Here is a 22,368-nt window from a genome sequence, read left to right on the forward strand (position 1 = left end):
AAAAAAAAAAAAAAAATCCAGTCCACTGTTGATAGACACCTAGGTTGTTTCCTTGACTTTGCTATTGAGAGCAGTGCTGTGATGAACATGCAAATGCATGTGTATTTTTGGTAGAATGATTTGTTTTCTTTTGGATATACAACCAGTAATGGGATTGGTGAGTTGAATGGTAGTTTTGTTTTAAGTTCTTTAAGAAATCTCCAAACTGCTTTCCATTAGTGGCTGAACTAATTTATATTCTCACCAACAGTATAAGCATTCCCTTTTTGCCATGTCCCTGCCAACATCTGTTGTTTTTTGACTTTTTAATAATAGACATTCTGACAGGTGAGAGATGGTGTCTCATTGTGGTTTTGATTGACATTTCTCTGATGATCAGTGATAATGAACTTTTTTTTTCATGTTTTTTGGCCACTTGTATGTCTTCTTTTGAGAAGTGTTTGTTCATGTTTTTGCCCATTTTTAAGTGGGGTCACTTGTTTTTTGCTTATTCAATTGTTTAACATACATATATATTCTGAATATTAGACTTCTTTTGGATATAGAGTTTATGAATATTTTCTGCCATTCAGTAGGTTGTCTGTTTACTCTATTGATAGTTTCTTTTGCTGTAAAGAAGTTCTTTAGGTTAATTAGGCCCTACCTGCCAATTTTTATTTTTGTTGCAATTGCTTTTGAGGACTTAGTCATGATTTATTTTCTAAGGGCAGTGTCCAAAGTAGTTGATATAGTTTGGATATTTTTTGCTACCCAAATCTCATATTGAATGGAAATCCTCAATGCTGAATGTGGGGCCTGGTGGGAAGTGTTTGGATCTTGGAAGTGGATCCCTCCTGGCTTGGTACTGTCCTAATGATAGTGAGTGAGTTCTCAGGAGATCTGACTGTTTAAGCATGTGGTGTCCAAGCCACACAATCGCCACTGTCTGTCTTGCTCCTACTCTTGGCATGTGATGTGCCTGCTCCCCCTTAGCCTTCTGCCATAATTGTAAGCTCCCTGAGGCCTCACCAGAAGCAGATGCCAGCATCATGCTTTCTACACAGCCTGCAGAACCATGAGCCAATTCAACCTCTTTTCTTTATAAATTATCAATTCTCAGGTATTTCTTCCTAGCATTGCAAGAATTGACTACAATAATGTTTCTTAGATTGTCTTCTAGGATTCTTATAGTTTAAGGTCTACGATTTAAACATTTAATTCATCTTGAGTTAGCTTTTTTTATGGTGAAATGTAGGAATACAGTTTTATCCTTCTGCATATGGCTAATTAGCTGTCCCAGCATAATTTATTGAATAGGGAATTATTTCCCTACTGCTTATTTTTATCTTCTTTGTTGAATATTAGATGGATGTAGGTGAGTGGCTTTATTTCTGGATTCTGTGTTCTGTTCCATTGGTTCATGTGTCTGTTTTTGTACCAGTACCATGCTGTTTTAGTTATTATAGCCTTATAGTATAGTTTGAAGTCAAGTAAAGTCATACCTCCAGCTTTCTTCTTTTTGCTTAGGATTGCTTTGGCTATTTGGGCTCCTTTTTGGCTTCACAGAAATTTTAGAATAGTTTTTCCAGTTCTGTGAAAAATGACACAGATAGTTTGATAGAAATAGTATTGAATATGTAGACTGCTTTGGGCACAATGACCATTTTAACTATATTGATTCTTCAAATCCATGAACATGGAAAGTTTTTCCATTTGTTTGTGCCATCTATGATTTCTTTTACTAATGTTTTGTAGTTCTCCATTTAGAGATCTTTCACATCTTTTCTTGGATGTGTTTCAGGTATTTTATTTTATGTTTCTGTGTCTATTGTAAATGGGATTGCATTCTTGATTTGGCTCTCAGCTTAAATATTATTGGTGTATGGAAATGCCAATGATTTTGTAAATGTATTTTGCATCCTGAAACTTGATTGAAGTTGTTTATCAGGTCCCAGAGTTTTTTCAGGGAGTCTTAGGGTTTTCAAAGTATAAAATCATATCATCCATGAATAGAGATAATTTGTCATCTTCCTTTCCTATTTGGATGTCTTTATTTCTTTCTCTTGCTTGATTGCTCTGGTGAGCACTTCCAGTACTATGTTGAATAGAAGTGATGAGAGTGGGTACCCTCGTCTTTTTCCACTTCTCAAGAGGAATGCTTCCAATTTTTGCCCATTCAATAAAATGTCACCTCTGGGTATGTAATAGATGGTTCTTTTTATTTTGTGGTATGTTTTTCAATGCCTAGTTTTTTGAGGATTTTTATCATGAATGGATGTCAGATTTTATTGAAAGCTTTTTCTGTATCTGTTGAAATGATTATATGGTTTTTGTTTCTAATTTTGTTTATGTGGTGACTCAGATTTATTGATTTACACATGTCAAACCTTGCATTCAAAGAATGAAGCCTAGTTGATCATTATGAGTTAACTTTTTAATGTGCTGTTGAATTTGGTTTGCTAGTATTTTGTTGAGGATATTTGTGTCTATGTTCATAAGGAATGTTGACCTGTAGTTTTCTAGGCCTGTGTCTTTGCCAGGTTTTGGTATCAGGGTGATTCTGGCTTTGTAGAATAAATTAGGAAGGAGTACGTCGTCCTCCATATCTTTAAATAGTTTCTCTACAGCAGGTACCAGTTCTTCTTTGTACATCTGGTAGTATTTGGCTGTGAGTTCATCTGGTTCAGGATATTTTTGGTTGATAGGTTTACAAAAATAATTAATTCAGTTTCAGCACTTGATACTTTTCTGTTCGTAGTTTTAATTTTTTTCTCATTCAGTCTTTGGAGATAGTGTGTTTACAGTAATTTGTTCATTTCCTCTAGATTTTCTAGTTTGTGTGCATGGAGGTTTTCATAATATTCTCTGAGGATCTTTTGTATTTCTGTAGTATTGGTTGTAATGTCACCTTTGTTGTTTCTGATTGTGCTTATTTGGATCTTCCCTTTCTCTTTGTTAATCTAATTAGTGTTCTATCAATCTTGTTTTTTCTTTTAACGAATCAACTTTTGGTTTTGTTGATTCTTTGCAAGGTTTTTTTTTGGCCTCTATTTCATTTAGTTTCATGCTGATTTTAGTTATTTTTCTTCTGCTAGCTTTGGGATTTGTTCATTATTGTTTTTCTACTTCCTGTAGGTGTGATGTTAGATCATTAATTTGACCTCTTTCTAAGTTTTTGAGAGAGGCATATAATGCTATAAACTTTCCTCTCAACAATGATTTTGCTGCATCTCAGAAATTTTGATATATTGTGTCTGTTTTTATTTCTTTCAGAGAAGTTTTTGATTTCTGCCTTGATTTCATTGTTTACCCAAAACTCACTCAGGAACAAGTTGTTTGTTTCCATGTAATTGTGTGATTTTGAGGGACCTTTTTGGTATTGATTTCTATTTTTCTTCCAGTGTAGTCTGAGAGAATGGTTGGTATGATTTCAATTTTTAAAAACAATTTATTGAGACTTCCTTTATGTCTGAATATATGGTCAATCTTGGAGTATGTCCCATGCACTAATCAAAAAATGTGTGTTCTGCAGTTGATGAGTGGAGTATTCTGCAGACATCTATTAGGTCTAATTGGTCAAGTGTTGAGTTTAAGTTCAGAATTTAGTTTTCTGCCTTGATGCTCTTTCCAATGCTATCAGTGTGGCGTTGAAGTTCCCTACAATTATTGGATGGCTGCCTAATTCTTTTTGTAGATATAAAATAACTTGTTTTTATGAATCTTGGTGCTCCAATGTTAGGTGCATGTATATTTAGAATAGTTGAGTCTTCTTGTTGAATTAAACTCTTTATCATCATGTGATACACTTCTTTGACTTTTTTTCTTTTTTTCTTTTTTTTTTCTTTTTTACTATTATTGGGTTAAAGTCTGTTTTATCTGATATAAGAATAGTGATCCCTGCTTTATTATTTTTTTTCCATTTGCATGATAGATCTTTCTCACACCCTTTACTTTGAACCTATTGGTGTTGTCCTGTGTGAGAGCAGTCTTGTGAAGATAGCAGATGTATGGGCCTTTTAAAAAAATCCGATTTGCCCCTCTATGCCTTTTAAGTTGGGTGTTTAGAACATTTACATTCAAGGTTAATATTGGTATCTGAGCTTTTTTATCCTATTGTGAAGTTGCTAGTTGTCTGCTTTGTAGATTCTGTTGTGTTTTTGCTTTATAGGATCTGTGGGCTATGTACTTAAGTGTGCTTTTTGTGGTAGCAGGTATAGTTCTTTTGTTTCCATGTTTAAAGCTCCCTTAAGGGGAGCTCTAAAACCAAAACCAAAACGGCAAGGAAGCTCTAAACATCTTGAGCATCTCTTGTAAGGCTGGTCTAGTGGTAATGAATTCCCTTAGCACTTGCTTATCTAAAAAACATTTTATTTTTCCTTAGCTTATGAGGCTTAGTTTGGCAGAATATAACATTCTTGGTGGAATTTCTTTTCTTTCAGAATGCTAAAAATAAGCCCTCAATCTCTCTTGGCTTGTAAGGCTTCTGCTGAGTGATCCACTGTTCACCTGATAGGGTATTCTTTGTAAGTGATTTGTTTTGTTCTAATTGCCTTTAAGACTTTTACTTTAGCATCAACCCTGGACAATCTGGTGACTATATGCTTTGGGGATTGCTTTGTATAGTATCTTACAGATGTTCTCTGTAACTTTTGTATTTAAATGTTTATGCCTTCAGTAAGATTGGGGAAGTTTTCTTGAATTATTTTTTCAAATATATTTTCCAGGTTGTTTGCTTTTTCTCTTTTTCTCTCAGGAATGTCAATAATTTGTAGGTTTGGTTACTTTACATAATCCCATAGTTCTCAAAGGTTTTGCTCTTTTTAAAATAATTATTTTTTCTTTATTTTTGTCAAATTGAGATAGTTCAAAAGACTGGTCTTGAAGCTTGGAAATTCTTTCTTCTGCTTGGTCCAGTCTCTTCATAAAGCTTTCAATTGTATTTTTAAAGTTCCTGACCTTAATTTTTCAATTTCAGAAGGTCTAGTTCATTTTTTTTTTTAAAGATCTTTATCTCTTCCTTCATTTCCTGGATTACTTTAGAAGTTTCTTTGTGTTGATTTTCAACTTTGTCTTGGATCTCAATGAGTTTCCTCACAATTTGTACTTTGAATGATTTATCTGTCATTTCTGAGTTTTTATTTTGGTTATGGACCATTGCTGGAGAGCTAATACAATCCTATGGTGGTGTCACTACATTCAGATTTTTCATGGTGCCAGAATTCTTGTGCTGGTGACTTCTCATGTTCAGACACTGGCACTTCTAATATTTCTAATCATTTTTATAGGTGTAGGATTTTTTATTTTGCTTCCCTATAATGTTATTTGTGTGTTATTATTATTATTTATGTTATTTTCCCTTTTTTCTTTTCCTGAGGTGGGTGTGACGGTAGAGAATGCTGTTTAGGGTCTTTTGGCTTTGCTTCTATAGCCTTACACACTTCTTTTAGTAGGTTTTATATTGGGCTGTGAACTTTGTCCTGCAAACCTGTAGATGGCACTCACAGGTAAGAGCCAGCTGTAGCCATTGTGGCGGGGTACATACTTGCTCCTTGTTTACTGACAGAAGCTTTATTTTGCCTCAGGCAATGGGTTGATTCATAGGATGCACAGTGGTCTGATTTCCCTGCTCAGCCCCAAGGGGTCAGGGCCCATGAAGGGTGGGGCCAGACAAGGTAGGTCTGCCTGCAGGTCCCCAGATGGCAGGCACAAGTACTGGTACCAAGGAAGAATCCACTGGGTGGCCACCAAGTGTCCAGATGAATGCCTAGGCATGTAGCCGGGAAACTTCCTCAGTTCCAAGTTTTCTGCACAGGGGTGAGGGAGTGGCCTAAACTCCTAATCCAAGAGAATGAGTGTCTCAAATGCCTGGAGATTTTCCTGGGTGTGGAGCAGATATGACCCCTCTACATGAAGGTCTCCACACAAGAGAGGTAGGGTGACTCAGGCTGCTGCACCAGGTAAGCAGGTGGTCTGAATACCTGGAGGAGTGGGAAGGCTCAGGCTGATGAAAGCGACAAGTAGGTGCTCCAAATGCCTGGTGATCTGCCTGGGCATGAAAGAGAGGGTCTCCCTGCACCCAGGATCTCTGCACAGGAAGAGTAGTGTGGGTCAGGCTGCTGATCCATGTGGGCGATGCTCCAAATGCTGTAAATCTATGTGAAAGTGGAACAGAGAGGGCCCCTTTGCACCAAGATCTCTGAGCAGGAGGGGTGGGGTGACTCAATCTGCTGGACCAAGCAAGTGGGTGCTCCAAATGCCTGGAGATCTTCCTGAGCCTGTAGCAGAAAGGGTTTCTTTGCACCCAGAATGGTTGGGATTCTACTTCTGGGTATATATCAAAAGGAAATGAAATCAATTGATGAGGAGATACCTGCATGCCTAAGTTCCTTGCAGCGTTGTTGACAGTAGTCAAGATATGTAAACAACCTGTTGATAAATGAATACATTAAAAATATATAGAATATAGATAGAAAAATTTGGCATATTTACACAATGGAATATTGTTTAACTAAAAAAAGAAACAAAATTCTGCCATTTGGGACAACATGGATGAACCTGGAGAACATTATGCTAAATGAAATAAGCCAGATATAGAAATGTAAATACTGTATGATTTTGTTTATATGTAGAATCTGAATTTGGGCAAGATGGCCAACCAGACACAGCTAGGTGGAATAGCTGCCACTGAGGGATCAGGACAACTGGCATACTCCTAACAGACTGTCAAAGGGAATTCACTGAGAGCGGATGGAGGGAAGACACAGAAGCTGGGCTGAAGGGAGAGGAAGTGTTCTGGTGGAAAGGTGGCTGGAATGTGGCTCACAGGCTTTGATGTCCACCAAAGCTTCGACTGAAATGGCAGTATGATAGAGAAGGAGGGGTGGAGTGCACTCCTGAGAGCATCAGTGACAGGGCAGGGTGCATGTGCATGTGCATCCTGGCAGGACAAAAAACTTACACTGGGACTCATTTCTGACCCCCAGTGACTCTGGGGGAATGCATGAGTTGAACTGGCAAGAAGTAACCCACTCTTACCACAGGCCTTGGGAATCTTGGCAGGAGGAGACTCCCCCTTCAACTTGACCACCATAGATACCTTTGAGTTGACAGAGAGAGCTGCTTAGAGAAGTGGTAGGGACAGCACGCCAGCCGATGTGGAGATCAGAAGGTTTGGTGTGGGAGCCTCTGTAGCAAAGCATGTCCAGGGATGCCCATTCCCCTAGGTTTGACTTGCTCTCATAGAAGACTTTATCCCTAAGGGAACTGTCAGACCAGAACTCTGCAGGGCAGTCTTGCCCATCAAATGGGGCTAGTGTGACCTGACCACTTCTTGATGTGCTGGCTTCACTGGGGGCCCCAGCCTGACCGTACCTGCTTACAGTATAGCTTCTGAAGCCCTGGAATGCTGTATCGTAGCTCCTGCACTGGTGGACCATGCCTGACCAGTGGACAGCCCCAGCAGGGCAATCACCAAGGCCACATATCATCCTGCCCACTCCTTCCACCCACTGTGCTTCCCCAAGGCCCACAGCCATTCTCTACATTGCTTTGCTGGCATATGTGTGCATGAGTGGATCTTGCCTTTCCTGTCCTGCCAGCATGCACATGCACCTTGCCCTGTCACAGATGCTGGCAGGAGTGCACTTCACCCCTACTTTTCCATCATATTGCCATGTCAGTCGGAGCCTTGGTGGGCACCAGGGCCTGCCAGCCACATTCCAGTCAGCTTCCCACCAGAATGTCAACACTGCCACCAGATTGAAACTAGGCACAGAGAACAGCTGGCCTTCCTACCACCCCGAGTAGGCACCACCGCCTGCACTAATGTGCACAGTGAGCACACACAGATCAATACCCAGCATTGTCCAGCTCCCTTGCTGACACCACCACTAGTGCAAACACACACATAGTCACCAGTAGGAGGCCCCTGCACCCCTGCCTCCACCACTGTAGTAAATGCCCACATGGAGGCAGGCACCCTGGCACCTGCTAGCACCCTGCTGCAGCCAATAAGCATGCACCCACTGCACTGCCACTGCCACTGCTGGCACATATGAATGAGGAAGGATTCCACTGCCACCACCCTACAAAATGCTTTGGCTGGCACGGAGTGTAATGACCAGTGGTCCAGAAGCACCTTGGCCTCCCCAGCACAGTGAGTTCCTAACATCGAGGAGCCAGAGAACAAAGTTGGGGCCCGAATCAAGTCCCCCAGAGTTACAGCACAGAGTCCAGGAACTAGGAAATGAATCTTAGCCCCCTAAAATCTTCCACAAATGAAGCCAGTTGATTGAACCCAACTTATACTACAATCAAATCCTCAAGGTCATCAAGTAGAATAAAAGAAAAAAATCTGATTCAAAGGATAGCAACTTCAAAGGTTGAAAGAGCATCAGCCCACAAAGATGAGAAAGAACCAGCAGAAGAACTCCAACAACTCAAAAAGCCAGAGTTTCATTCCTCCAAGTGCCTGCACTGGCTCACCAGCAAGTGTTCTGAACCAAGCTGAGATGACTGAAATGACAGAAATAGAATTCAGAATATGGATAGAAGAAAATATGATTGAGATGCAGGAATATGTTGAAACCCAATCCAAGGATGCTGAGAATCATAATTAAATAATACAGCAGCAGACAGACAAAACAGCAAGTATAGAAAAAACACAACCTACTTGATAGAGCTGAAAAACACACTATGAGAATTTCATAATGCAATTACAAGTATTAATTGCAGAACAGATCAAGCTGAGGAAGGAATCTCAGAGTTTGATGACTGGTTTTCTGAAATATGACAGTCAGACAAGAGTAGAGAAAAAAATGAAAAGGAAATAACAAAACCTCCAAGAAATAAGGGATTATATAAAGAGATTAAATCTATAACTCATTGGTGTCTCTGAAAGAAATGGGGAGAATGGAAGCAATTTGGAAAAAAACATATTTCAGAATACCATCCAGGGGAGCTTCCCCAACATAGCTAGAGAAGCCAACATTCACATTCAAGAAATACAGAGAACTCCTCCAGTAAGATAACTCAAAAGAAGATCATTCATAATATCATTCACACATAATCTTCAGATTCTCCAAGGTCGAAATGAAAGAAAAAATGTTAAACGCAGCTAGATAGAAAGGTAAGGTGACTTACAAAGTGGAGTCCATCAGACTAAAAGCAGAACTCTGTAAGAGCAGAAACCCTATAAGCCAGAAGATATTGGTGGGAGGTGGGAGGTGGGGCAGACAATATTCAACACTCTTAAAGAAAATAAATTTTAACCAAGAATTTCACACGTGGCCAAACTAAGTTTCATAAATGAAGGAGAAATATGATCCTTTTCAGACCAGCAAATGCCTAGGGAATTTGTTTTCACCAGACCTGCTTTACAAGTGGTTCTGAAGGAAGCACTAACTATGGAAAGGAAAAGAACAGTAACATCCACTACAAAAACACACTTAAGTACACAGACCAGTGACAATATAAAGCAACCACACAAACAAGTCTGCATAATAGTCAGCTAAGATTATGATGATATAATCAAATTTACACATATCAATACTAACCTTGAATGTAAATGGGCTAAATGCTCCAACTAAAAGGCACAGAGTGACAAGCTGGATAAAGAATAAAGATTTAATGGTATAGTGTCTTCAAGAGACCCATCTCACACACAATGACACCCATAGGCTTAAAATAAAGGGATGGAGAAAAATCTACCAAGCAAAAGGAAATCAGACAAAAAAAGCAAGGGTTGCACTCCTGATTTCAGACAAAGCAGAATTTAAACCAACAAAGATCAAAAAAGACAAAGGAGGGCATTACATAATGGTAAAGGGTTCAATTCAACAGGAAGACCTAACTATCCCAAATATATATGCACCCAACACAGGTGCACCCAGATTCACAAAGCAAGTTCTTAGAGACGTACAAAGAGACTTAGGTTCTTACACAGTAATAGTGGGAGACCTCAAAACTCCACTGACAAGTGTTAGACAGATTATCAAGGCAGAAAATTAACAAAGATATTCAGACAGATTATCAAGGCAGAAAATTAACAAAGATATTCGGGACCTGAGCTCAACATTGGACTAAATATATCTGATAGACTTCTACAGAACTCTCTATCCACAAACAACACAATATACATTCTTCTCTTAGCCACATGGCAAATACTCTAAAATCAGCCACACAACCAGACATAAAACAATTCTCACCAAATGCATGAGAACTGAAATTATACCAAACACACTCTCAGATCACAGATCACAGCACAACAAAAATTAAAATCAAAACTAAAAAAACCAAAAAAACAAAAAAACAAAAAAACACTCAAAGTCATGCAATTACATGGAAATCAAATAACCTGCTTCTGGATGACTTTTGGGCAAATAATGATATTAAGGCAGAAATCAAGAAGTTATTTGAAACTAATGAGAGCAAAGATACATTATACTAGAATCTCTGGGACACAACTAAGGCAATGTTAAGAAGGAAATTTATAGCCCTAAATGCCGACATAAATAAGTTAGAAAGATCACATATTAACAATCTAACATTATAACCAAAAGAACTAGAGAACCAAGAGCAAACCAACCCCAAAGATAGCAGAAACAACAACAACAACAACAACAGCAACAACAACAACAACAAAGTCAGAGCTGAACGGAAAGAGATTGAGACCCAAAAACTTTTGAAAGGGCAACAAGTCTAGGAGTTTGTTTTTTGGAAAAAATAATAAAATAGATCCCTAGATAGACTAATAAAGAGGAAAAGAGAGACAATCCAAAGAAACACAGTTAAAAATGACAAAGCATATAGTACCACTGACCCACAGAAATACAAATAACCATTTGGGAATATTATGAACAGCTCTATGCACAAACTAGAAAACCTAGAAGAAATGAATAAATTCCCGGACACATACACACTCTCAAGACTGAACCAGGAAGAAATTGAATCCCTAAAATAATAAAAATCTCCAAAAATGAATTAGTAATCAATAGCCTACCAACCAAAAGAAGTCCAGGACCAGAAAGATACACAGCCAAATTCTACAAGATGTACAAAGAAGAGCTGGTACCATTTAGGTTGAAATAATTGCAAAAAATGGAGAAAGAGTGACTCCTCCCCAACTCACTCTATGAGGCCAGCATCATCCTGATACCAAAACCTGGAAGAGACACAACAAAAAAAGAAAACTTTAATCCAATATCCTTGATAAACATTGATTTGTAAATCTTCAGCAAAATACTTGCAAACAAAATCCAGCAGCATATCAAAAAACTTATCCACCATGATCAAGTGGATCTACAGCTTATCCACCATGATCAAGTGGATCATGTTGGATCACCCTGGGATGCAGGGTTGGTTCAACCTATGCAAATCAATAAATGTGATTCACTGCATAAACAGAAGTAAAGACAAAACAACAACAATAACAACAACACAAAATTACCTCCACAGATGAAGAAAAAGCTTTTGATAAAATTCAATATCCCTTCATGTTAAAAACTCTCAACGAACTAGGTATTGATGGAACACACCTCAAAATAATAAGAGCTATCTATGACAAAACCCACAATCAACATCATACTGAATGAGCAAAAGCTGGAAGTGTTCCCTCTGAAAACCGGCACAAGAAAAGGATGCCCTTTCTCACCACTCCTAATCAACATAGTGTTGCTTGGTAGGTATTGGAAGTCCTGGCCAGATCAATTGGGCAAGAGAAAGAAAAAAAGGGCATCCAAATAGGAAGAGAGGAGTCAAACTATCCCTGTTTGCAGACAACATGATTATATACGTAGAAAACCCCATAGTCTTAGCTCCAAACTTCCTTCACCTGATAAACAACTTCAGAAAAGTCTCAGGATACAAAGTCAGTGTCCCCAAATTACTAGCATTCCTATACACCAACAAACAAGTCAAAAGCCAAATTAGGACACCACATGTTCTCACTCATAGGTGGGAACTGAACAATGAGATTACTTGGACTCAGGAAGGGGAACGTCACACACTGGGGCCTATCATGGGGAGGGGGCAGGGGGAAGGGATTGCATTGGGAGATATACCTGATGTAAATGACGAGTTGATGGGTGCTGACGAGTTGACGGGTGCAGCACAGCAACATGGCACAAGTATACATATGTAACAAACCTGCACGTTATGCACATGTACCCTAGAACTTAAAGTATAATAATAATAATAATAATAATAATAATAATAATAAAAAGAACACAATCACATTCACAATTTCCTCAAAATAGTATAACACCTAGGAGTACAGTACAGCTAACCAGGGAGGTGAAAGCTCTCTACAAAAAGAACTACAAAGCACTGTTTAAAGAAATCAGAGATGACACAAACAAATGCAAAAAACATTTTATGCCCACAGATAGGAATAATCAATATCATTAAAATGACCATACTACCTGAAGCAATTTACAAATTCAATACTATTTCTATCAAATTACTAACGATATTCTTCACAGAACTAGAAAAACTATTTAAAATTCATATGGAACCAAAAAAGAGTCAAAATAGCCAAGGCAATCCTAAGCAAAAACAAAACAAAACAAAAAACACAAAACCCAAACTAAAACAAGACAAAAACAAAGCTGGAGGTGTCACATTACATGACTTCAAACTATACTACAGGGATTGACTTCAAACTATAATACAGATCCCTGGTACAATAACCAAAACAGCATGGTACTGGTACAAAAACAGACACATAGAATAGTGGAACAAAACAGAGAGCCCAGAAATAAGGCTACACACCTACAACCTATCTGATTTTCAACAAATCTGACAAAAACAAGCAATGGGGAAAGGCCTCTCTATTCAATAAATGGTACTGGGATAACTGGCTAGCCATATGCAAAACATTGAAACTGAACTCCTTCCTTACACCATGTACAAAAATCAACCCAAGATAAAGACCCTGGAAGACAACATAGGCAATATCATTACTGACATAGGAATGGGCATAGATTTCATGACAAAGACACCAAAAGCAATCACAATAAAAGCAAAAATTGACAAATGGGATCTAATTAAATGTAACAGCTTCTGCACAGCAAAAGAAACAATTAACAGAGTAAACAGACAACCTACAGAATGGGAGAAAATTTTTACAAACTATGCATCTGACAAAGGTTTAATATCCAGCATCTCTAAGGAACTTAAACAAATTTACAAGAAAAAGCAAATGACCGCATTAAAAAGTGGGCAAAGGACATGAACAGTTTTCAAAAGAAGACATACATGCAGGCAACAAGCATTTTAAGAAAAAGCTCAACATCACTGATCATCAGGGAAATGCAAATCAAAACCAAAATAAGATATTATCTCACACCACTCAGAATGGCTATTACTAAAAAGTCAAAAAATAATGAGTGCTAGTGAGGTTGCGGAGAAAACAGAATGCCTATGCACTGTTGGTGGGAGTGTAAATTAGTTCAACCATTGTGGAAAGTAGTGCAGTGATTTCTCAAAGATCTGAAAATAGAACTACCATTTGACCCATCAATCTCATTACTGGGTATATACTGAAAGTAATATAGATCATTTCATCATAAAGACACATGCTATATATATGTTTATTGCAGCACTATTCACAATAGCAAAGACATGGAATCAACTTGAATGCCCATCAACGGTAGACAGGATAAAGGAAATGTGTACATATACACCATGGAATACTATGCACCCATAAAAAGAATAATATCATGTCTTTTGCAGGGACATGAATGGAACTGGAGGCTATTATCCTTAGCAGGCTAACAAAAGAACAGACAAAGACTGCATGTTCTCACTTATAAGTGGGAGCTAAATGATGAGAACATATGGACACATAGAGGGGAGCAACACACACTGGGGCCTACCAGAGGGTGAATGGTGAGAGGAGGGAGAGGATCAGGAAAAATAACTAATGGGGGGGTACTAGGTTTAATACCTGAGTGATGAAATAATTTGTATAGCAAACTCCCATGACTTAAGTTTACCTATATAACAAACTCACACATGTACCGCAACCTTAAAATAAAAGTTATAAAAAAGAAATAAATGGGAGCATTGCATACATGTAAGAAAGGTTAATAAAAATAGATAATTATTGACTCAAAAAAGCATCTAAAAAGTCGAATGCATAGAAACAGAGTAGAAGGCTGTTTCATAGGGATTGAGAGAAGAAGAAATTGAGGAGATGTTGGTCAAAGGTATGAATTTGCAATTATAAGATGAATAACTTCCAGATACCTAATTCACAGCATGGCTACTTTAGTTAGTAATAACATATCACACACTTGAAATTCGGTAAGAGAGTCTGTCTTAAGTATTCTCACCATACACACACACAAATTTTACTATGTGAAGTGATGAATATGTTAATTATCTTGATAGTAGTAACCATAATCATTTTACAGTATATGTGTATATCAAAAAATCACATTATACATCTTTAATATAAGCAATTTTTATTTGTTAAATATACCTAAACAAAGCTAATAAAATATACAATTTAGTATATATATACCTGTGAATTTGCAAATTTTAATCTTTCAACTAATTTGGGAAGATTTTGGAAATAATTTTCTAAAATATGTTTTCTGCACAATATCTTTTTTCTCTTCTTCTAGAATACCAATGACATGAATGTTACACCTTTCAATATTATTCCACGGGCTTCTGAATATTAGTTCACCCTTTCAACGTTTTTTTTTTCCTCTGTTATGCCAATTGGATAATTTCTATTGGCCCTTTGCTCTGTCATCTCTATTCTACTATTGATCCCATACAATAGTTCTTCTTTTAAATGAGATATTGTATTTTTGTTCTAAAATTTTCATTTGGTTCGTTTTTATCTGTTAGAATGCCTTTCTATTAATTTCGAAGTGTTTACTTCATAAAGTATGGCCATAGTATTTGCTTCATTTCTACATTGGGTCATCTTGTGGTTGACATATATTGATCTTTCTTTTCCTTGAGAATTGGTCACATTTTTCCTTGCTCTTTATACATTCAATAACTTTGGATTTTATTCTGGACATTTTGAATATTATGATGAGACTCTGGATCTTGTTAAAACTCTCCAGATAATGTTGATTTTTGTTTTGTAGGGCTGTATCTGAGGCTTTTGTTGGTTAATCCACAGAATCAGGGGATCACCTAAACAAATTTCTCTGTTTTGGAATTTCTCTCACACGGTCTTGATCCTAGGGGCCCTTTTTCTCTGTATTCTAGTTAGAAAGATAAAATTTCCCTTAAAGTTTTAGCCACTTTATGGTGCCATGCAGTTACAAACAACTGAGGCCATCCTCAAAGCAAAGTAATGGGAGGAAAAAAAGTAAAAACATTAACAGAGTATTATTTAGACATTCTTTGAGCCACAGGGTCCCATATTCTCAGTTTCTCTAACCAGAAAGATGACTTTTCTCTTTAGGTGTTAGGTATCTGTACCATGGCTGTTGTAGTACAGTTCCATGACTAGGATCACTCTTGAGGCAGGGCCTGGAGAGAAAGAGAGAATAAATGAATAAAACCAAGGATAATCCCCACACTCTCTGGTTCAGGGTAGTTCACTTTGCCATTCCTCTTGCCAGCAAGACACAGTTTCTTTGAGGATTTTCACTGTCCCTGCCTGCTAAAACTCACTCCCATATGAGTCATTCTTTAGGATTTGACTACCTCCTGAATCTGCCTACCACCATAAGCTTTTCAGAGTTAGAGATTTGCTTTTTGGATTTGCTTTTTGTATTTTTGTCCAGAGATTTTGGTTGTAATTAATGGATGATATATGTTGAAGGTGCTTGACTTATCATTGCTGACACCAGAATTTCTCCAAGGATTTTTTAAATTGAAATTTTAATTAAGGTATTATAGGTTCACATGCAGTTGCAATAAATAATATATTAAATAGACATTTCCCAAAGAAGGCATACAAATGGCCAAAAAGTATGTGAAAAGATGCTCAACATCACTAATTGTCAAGGAAATGAAAATCGAAACTACAATGAGATATCTCACATGTGTTAGGATGGCTATCTTTTTTTTAAAACATGAAAGATAAGAAGTGTTGATGAGGATGTGGAGAAATTGGACCTCTTGTATACTGTTGGTGGGAATGTAAAATAGTGCAGCCATTGTGGAAAACAATGTGGAGGTTCTTCAAAATTAAAAGCAGATTTACCACATGATCCAGTAATGTCACTTTTGGGTATACATCCAAAAGTATTGTGTCCGGAGCTGCACGCCCCGGCCATAGCGAATAATAATTGACAATTAAAAATGCCTGAGCTTTATTCATTTCCACCTTACACCTCCTCCCTATCTTTGCCTTTTCCCCTGTATTAATACCTCATAGAAGATGGCGCTCTTCCTGCTTCTTCTTCACCTATTTTTCCCGTGCCCGCGAAAATTGCTACCTGACAGCGCAGGCGCCACATGACGTTCGACCAGAGAAACCAATACCTACTTGGTCACACCCTCCGTGATGAGATCATCTCTGCCTCTGGCCCAACCCCTTCCCCTCCAAGTGTATATAAGGAACTGCATTACCGCCATTAAGAGAGAGACTTGATCAGAGCACTGTCTTGTCTTCATTTCTCGTATCTCTTGTTCCCCAAATTCCCACCCCCTCTTCCAGGGCCTGCAGTGATGATCCCGCGGGCCGGGATAGTATTGAAATCAGGATTTCAAAGGGATACATGCATTCTCATATTCATTTTATCATTATTCATAATAGCTAAGAGGAGACACAACCTAAATGTTCATCAATAGCTGAATGGATTTTTAAAAATGTGGTACATACATACAATGAAATATTACTCAGCCTTAAAAAGAAGGAAGTCTTGCCATTTGTGACAGCATGGAAAAACCTTGAGGTCATTATGCTAAGTGAAATAAATCAGATATAGAAGGACAAACACTGAATGATTCCACTTACATACATTACCTCAAATAGTCAAACTCATAGAAACAGAAAGTAAAATGGTGGTTTGTTGCCAGGGATTAAGGAGAGGGAGAAATGGGGGAGTAGCCTTCAATGGGTACAGAGTTCCAGTCATGTAAGATGAAAAAGCTCTATAGATCTACTGTGCAACAATATGAGTAATCTTAACAATACTATATTGTATACTTTAACATTTGTTAAGAGGGTAGCTATCATTTTAAGTGTTCTTAACACTAAAAAAAAAGAAATACAGAAAGACCCCTTGTACATTGTATCTGGTTTCCCTCATTGATAACATTTTACAAAACTATAGCATAATAATACAACTATGCTAACTTTGATACAATTTGCTGATCTTATTCAGATTTTCCCAGAATTTTACTCCTCTGTGTTTGTGTGTGTGTGTGTGTGTGTGTGTGTGTGTGTGTGTGTAAGTTCCATAAAATTTTATCAACTGGATAAATTCATGTCCATGCACCACAGTCAAGTTATTAATCAGTCTCAACACTACTGTCCAACACCACTTTTAAGCGGTGATTTTCATGTGGTGTTTTGAAATTAATCAGTTTTTGTTTGTCTGGGAAAGTTTTTATTTCTCCTTCATGTTTGAAGGATATTTTCTCTGGGTATACTGTTCTGGGATAATTTTTTTCCCTTCATCACTTTAAATAAGTCATGCTACTCTCCTGACCTGTAAGATTTCCAGTAAGCAGTTTGTTGCCGGACATATTGGAGTTCCTTTGACGTTATTTGTTTCTTTTATCTTGCTGCTTTTGTGATCCTTTCTTTATTTTTGACCTTTGGGAGTTTTATTATTAAATGTGTCGGGGTAGTCTTATTTAGGTTAAGGCTGCTTCGTGTTCTATTACCTTCTTTTACTTGAATATTGATACCTTTCTCTAGGTTTGGGAAGTTCTCTGTTACCATCACTTTGAATAAGCTTTCACTCTGATCTCTCTACCTTCTCTTTAAGCCTCTTAGATTTGTCTTTTGAGGCTATTTTCTAGAGTTTGTAAGTGTGCTTCATTCTGTTTCATTATTTTTTCTTTTGTCTCCTCTGATTGTATTTTTTTTTTTCTGTGTGCAACATTGTTTTAATAATTCACATTGATACATATAGATCTGGTCCATTCATTTAACTGTTATGTACTACACCACAGTATTATGTAACTATTTATGTACTGTTTATTCATTCTACTACTGACAGGAATTTAGGCTGTTTCCAATTTTCGGCTCTTTCATATACTGTTTTAGGCACACATGCAAGATACCTCTTTATGGGTTTTAAGATGCGCAATTTCATCTTTACTTGAGTACTGCTCTCCCGGGTAATTGTACCAAATGGTACTTCTACAAACAATGTGTAAGAGTTTCTTTTACTTCATCCTCACAAACATTTGGTATTTCATAAGATTTTTCTTTTCAACTTGCACTTTTTGCAAATCATAAGGCTTTTTAATTTCACAAATCTGATGGGTATAAAATAGTAACACTGATTTCATTTGCAAGTTCTTGATTATTAACGAATCAGAATCTTTTCATGTGTTTACTGGCTATATGGGTTTCTTATTTTGAGAACTACCTATTTTTCAATTCATCTGTCCTTATATTTTGTAAAGTTCTCAGTTATATAAGCTACAAATTTTCTAATATTTTTAGCTTTTTTTTTTTTTTTTTGCATTACACAACTTTTAAATTTTGGTCAAATTTATCAGTATTTTCCTTTGCAGTTTATACTTTGTACTTTGTTTGGTGTTAGGAATATTCTCTCATTTTTATCCTAAAAGAATTTTGAAGATTTGCTTTTCATATTTGAGATTATAATTCACCTAGAAATAAATTTCATGTCTGATGTAAGATGGATGTAATTTTTTTAAAACAGTTAACAACTGTGTAAACACAATTTATTAAATATTCTAGTTTTACTCTTTCCCTACTGAGCTGAAACACTACATCAGATAGTTACAGTTTCCATAAACATACATGTGGCTAGTTTCTAGACTCTGCTTCATTAATCTGCCTGTCCCTGCACTTAAAGCCATGTGGCATAACTGTTACAGTTTTATAGGAAGTAGGGCAATTCCTGCTTTATTTTTCTTTAAAATTGTATTGGATTTTTTTAGTCACTTATTGTTCCATATAAATCTTAATATCGACTTATCAAGTGTTATTCTATACCCTACTGGAATTTTATTTTATTATTTTATTTTATTTTATTTTTTTTGAGACAGGGTCTCACTCTGTTGCCCAGGCTGGAGTACAGTGGCGAGATCACAGTTCACTGTAGCCTTGACCTCCTGGGCTCAAGTGATTCTCCCATCTGAGCCTCTCAAGCATCTGAGCCTCTCAAGCAGCCTCTCAAGCAACACTACAGTCACATGCCTCCATGCCTGGCTATTTTGTGTGTGTGTGTGTGTGTGTGTGTGTGTGTTGTTTTAGCCACGGGGTTTCACCATGTCGCTCAGAACTTGCGGGCTCAAGCGATCCTCCCACCCTGGCCTCCCAATGTGCTGGAAATACCGGCATACCCACCGTACCTGGCCCCTAATTTGAATTTTAATTAAAACTACATTTATAGATTAATTTGGGGAGAACTGACATTTTATAAAATTGAGTCTTCTCAATAAGGGTAATGTGTTTCATTTATTTAAATTTTCTCTTAGATCTTTCAATAAAGTTTTATAATATCTTAAGAGACCTCAGAAATCATTTATTCCTGAGTACCTCATTTTCAAACCAAACTCTTGGTCTCATTATACTTGTTAAAGCTCAGCTAAGATATCACATACTACCACACATATTTCTGTGATTTTTCAGGCTCATTTGGATGCTCCTTCTCCTGTGCTCTTGGATTTATTTATTCATTCTTTGCTTAATATTACCAAAAGTTGTGCTGGGTATGGAGGATACACTGGTGAATAAAATGACAATCCCTTCACGGAGCTTTCATTCTAATAGGAGAGACAGAACAATAAACATTCATAATTCAGGGTGATACATGCTATTATAGGGGAATTACACAGTGCTATGGGAATACAGAAGCAAATACCTAACTCAGACTTGGGGGATGGCTGGATGGAGGGAAAAGGGTGTCAAACACTGCTTCTCAAGGAAGTAACATGTAGACCAAAACTTGAACTAGTGACTGAAAAAGCCTCCTAACTGGCTTCTCTGATTAGTTTTTTTCTTCTCTATCTATCTATTCTCCACACTGCTGCCAGAGGTCTCTTTCATCAATATTAAGCGTCATTTTCCACACAGCAGGCCGAACAGACTGATGGAATCCAAACCATACTTCCCTGCCCCCTCCCAGAGGGTGGTCATATCCTTCTGGAACTGAGAAAAAGGAATGCCCCATAGGTGTGTATTCACGGAGGGCAGATGTCGTCGCACCACATCAACTGCATGGACAGGGTTAGTGCTGATTGGCTTGTCTAATTCCAGTGACTCAAGCAAGGTCCGTCCTGTCAGTACTTCATGCAGTAGGTGCCAACTCACCCAAGAGACAAATTTGATTGACACCTTAAAAGGTCGATCTTTTCCACCTTCTCCAGGTAAAGTAAAGTCTAAATATATCCCTGTAGTTGCCACAGGAAGTGGATTGGCGGTGTAAAGAATTCTTTTTCCATCATAAACTGGTCTATGGTCTCCAAATATAGTTACTTCAAAATGCTGAACCGTGGAGTCAACCACCTCCATGGTTTAATATCTTGGGACATTGTCTGGTTTAATATCTTGTCTGGCCACTTGTCTGTCTGGTTTAGTATCTACCTCATAGAGGTAGACATCAATCTTTGGGATTTCAACCTGAAAACAGCCAGCAGTTTAATGGCTTTACCCATGGTGCCATAGCCAAGTCTTCTGGGCACCACGGGTAGGGGCTGGGCCCCAGCGGGTCCTGCGGAGCCGATTTCCACTCACCGAGCTTGGGGGAGGGCTTTGAGACAGAACGGAGCCTGCCACTGGGGGTAAGGAGGCGGCCGGGAGAGCGACACAGAGCAACGGGCACTCTCACTCGGCCCCGAGGCGGGGGCGGCGACGGCTTTCCTTGAGCAACTGCACTCTGAAAGCCCCGGGTCGGAAGTGTCTCGAATGGAAGATGGCGCGGGTCTAGGTGAGAGGAAGAGGAGACGTGAGGGGAGGACAGAGGGGAGTCCCGTCCGGAAGTTGCATCGCCTGCGGACTCCACGCTCCCACCCCTCCTCCAGGACTGCCGGTGGCCGCCGCCGACCTGCCTTGGGCCTCCCCGACTGTGTATTTTCAAACAGCCTATCTACAAGCTCAATTATTATTTCTTCTTTTATTTTTATTTCTGCTGGTAAGGGACTCTAATGGATTCATTAGTATGTCAATTTCATTTTTCGGTTCCAATATTTTTGCTTGATTTTAAAATATTTCAAATATTTCATTGTGGTTTTGATTTGCATTTCTCTCATGGTCAGTGATGTTCAGCATTTAGTCCTGTGTCTGTTGGCTGCATAAATGTCTTCTTTTGAGAAGTGTTTGTTCATGTCCTTTGCCCACTTTTTGATGGAGTTGTTTGATTTTTTCTTGTAAATTTGTTTAAGTTCTTTGTAGATTCTGGATATTAGTCCTTTGCCAGATGGGTAAATTGTAAAAATTTTCTCCCATTCTGTAGGTTGCCTATTCACTCTGATGGTAGTTTCTTTTGCTGTACAGAAGCTCTTTAGTTTAATTAGATCCCATTTGTCAGTTTTGGCTTTCGTTGCCACTGCTTTTGGTGTTTTAGTCATGAAGTCCTTGCCCATGCCTATGCCCTGAATGGTATTGCCTAGGTTTTCTTCTAGGGTTTTTATGGTTTTAGGTGTAATATTTAAGTCTTTAATCCATCTTGAATTAATTTTTGTATAAGATGTAAGGAAGGGATCCAGTTTCAGCTTTCTCCATATGGCTAGCCAGTTTTCCCAGCACCATTTATTAAATAGGGAATCCTTTCTCCATTTCTTGTTTTTGTCAGGTTTGTCAAAGATCAGATGGTTGTAGATGTGTGGTATTATTTCTGAGGGCTACATAGCATCTCACACCAGTTAGAATGCTGATCATTAAAAAGTCAGGAAACAACAGGTACTGGAGAGGATGTGGAGAAATAGGAACACTTTTACACTGTTGGTGGGATTTTAAACTAGTTTAACCATTGCAGAAGACAGTGTGGTGATTCCTCAAAGATCTAAAACTAGGAATACCATTTGACCCAGCCATCCCATTACTGGGTATATACCCAAAGGATTATAAATCATGCTGCTATAAAGACACATACACACATATGTTTATTGTGGCACTATTCACAATAGCAAAGACTTGGAACCAACCCAAATGTCCATCAATGATAGACTGGATTAAGAAAATGTGGCCATATACACCATGGAATACTATGCAGTCATAAAATAGGATGAGTCAATGTCCTTTATAGGGACATGGATGAAGCTGGA

At 38.0% G+C, this 22,368-nt stretch overlaps 1 pseudogene; it reads right to left on the reverse strand.

Annotated features, from left to right (window-relative positions):
• Nucleotides 1–18,640: 18,640 nt before the first annotated feature.
• Nucleotides 18,641–22,368, reverse strand: part of LOC101022325 — a 64,271-nt pseudogene continuing 60,543 nt past the window's right edge.

Source organism: Papio anubis, chromosome X (genome assembly GCF_008728515.1).
Source record: "Papio anubis isolate 15944 chromosome X, Panubis1.0, whole genome shotgun sequence".
Classification (NCBI taxonomy): domain Eukaryota; kingdom Metazoa; phylum Chordata; class Mammalia; order Primates; family Cercopithecidae; genus Papio; species Papio anubis.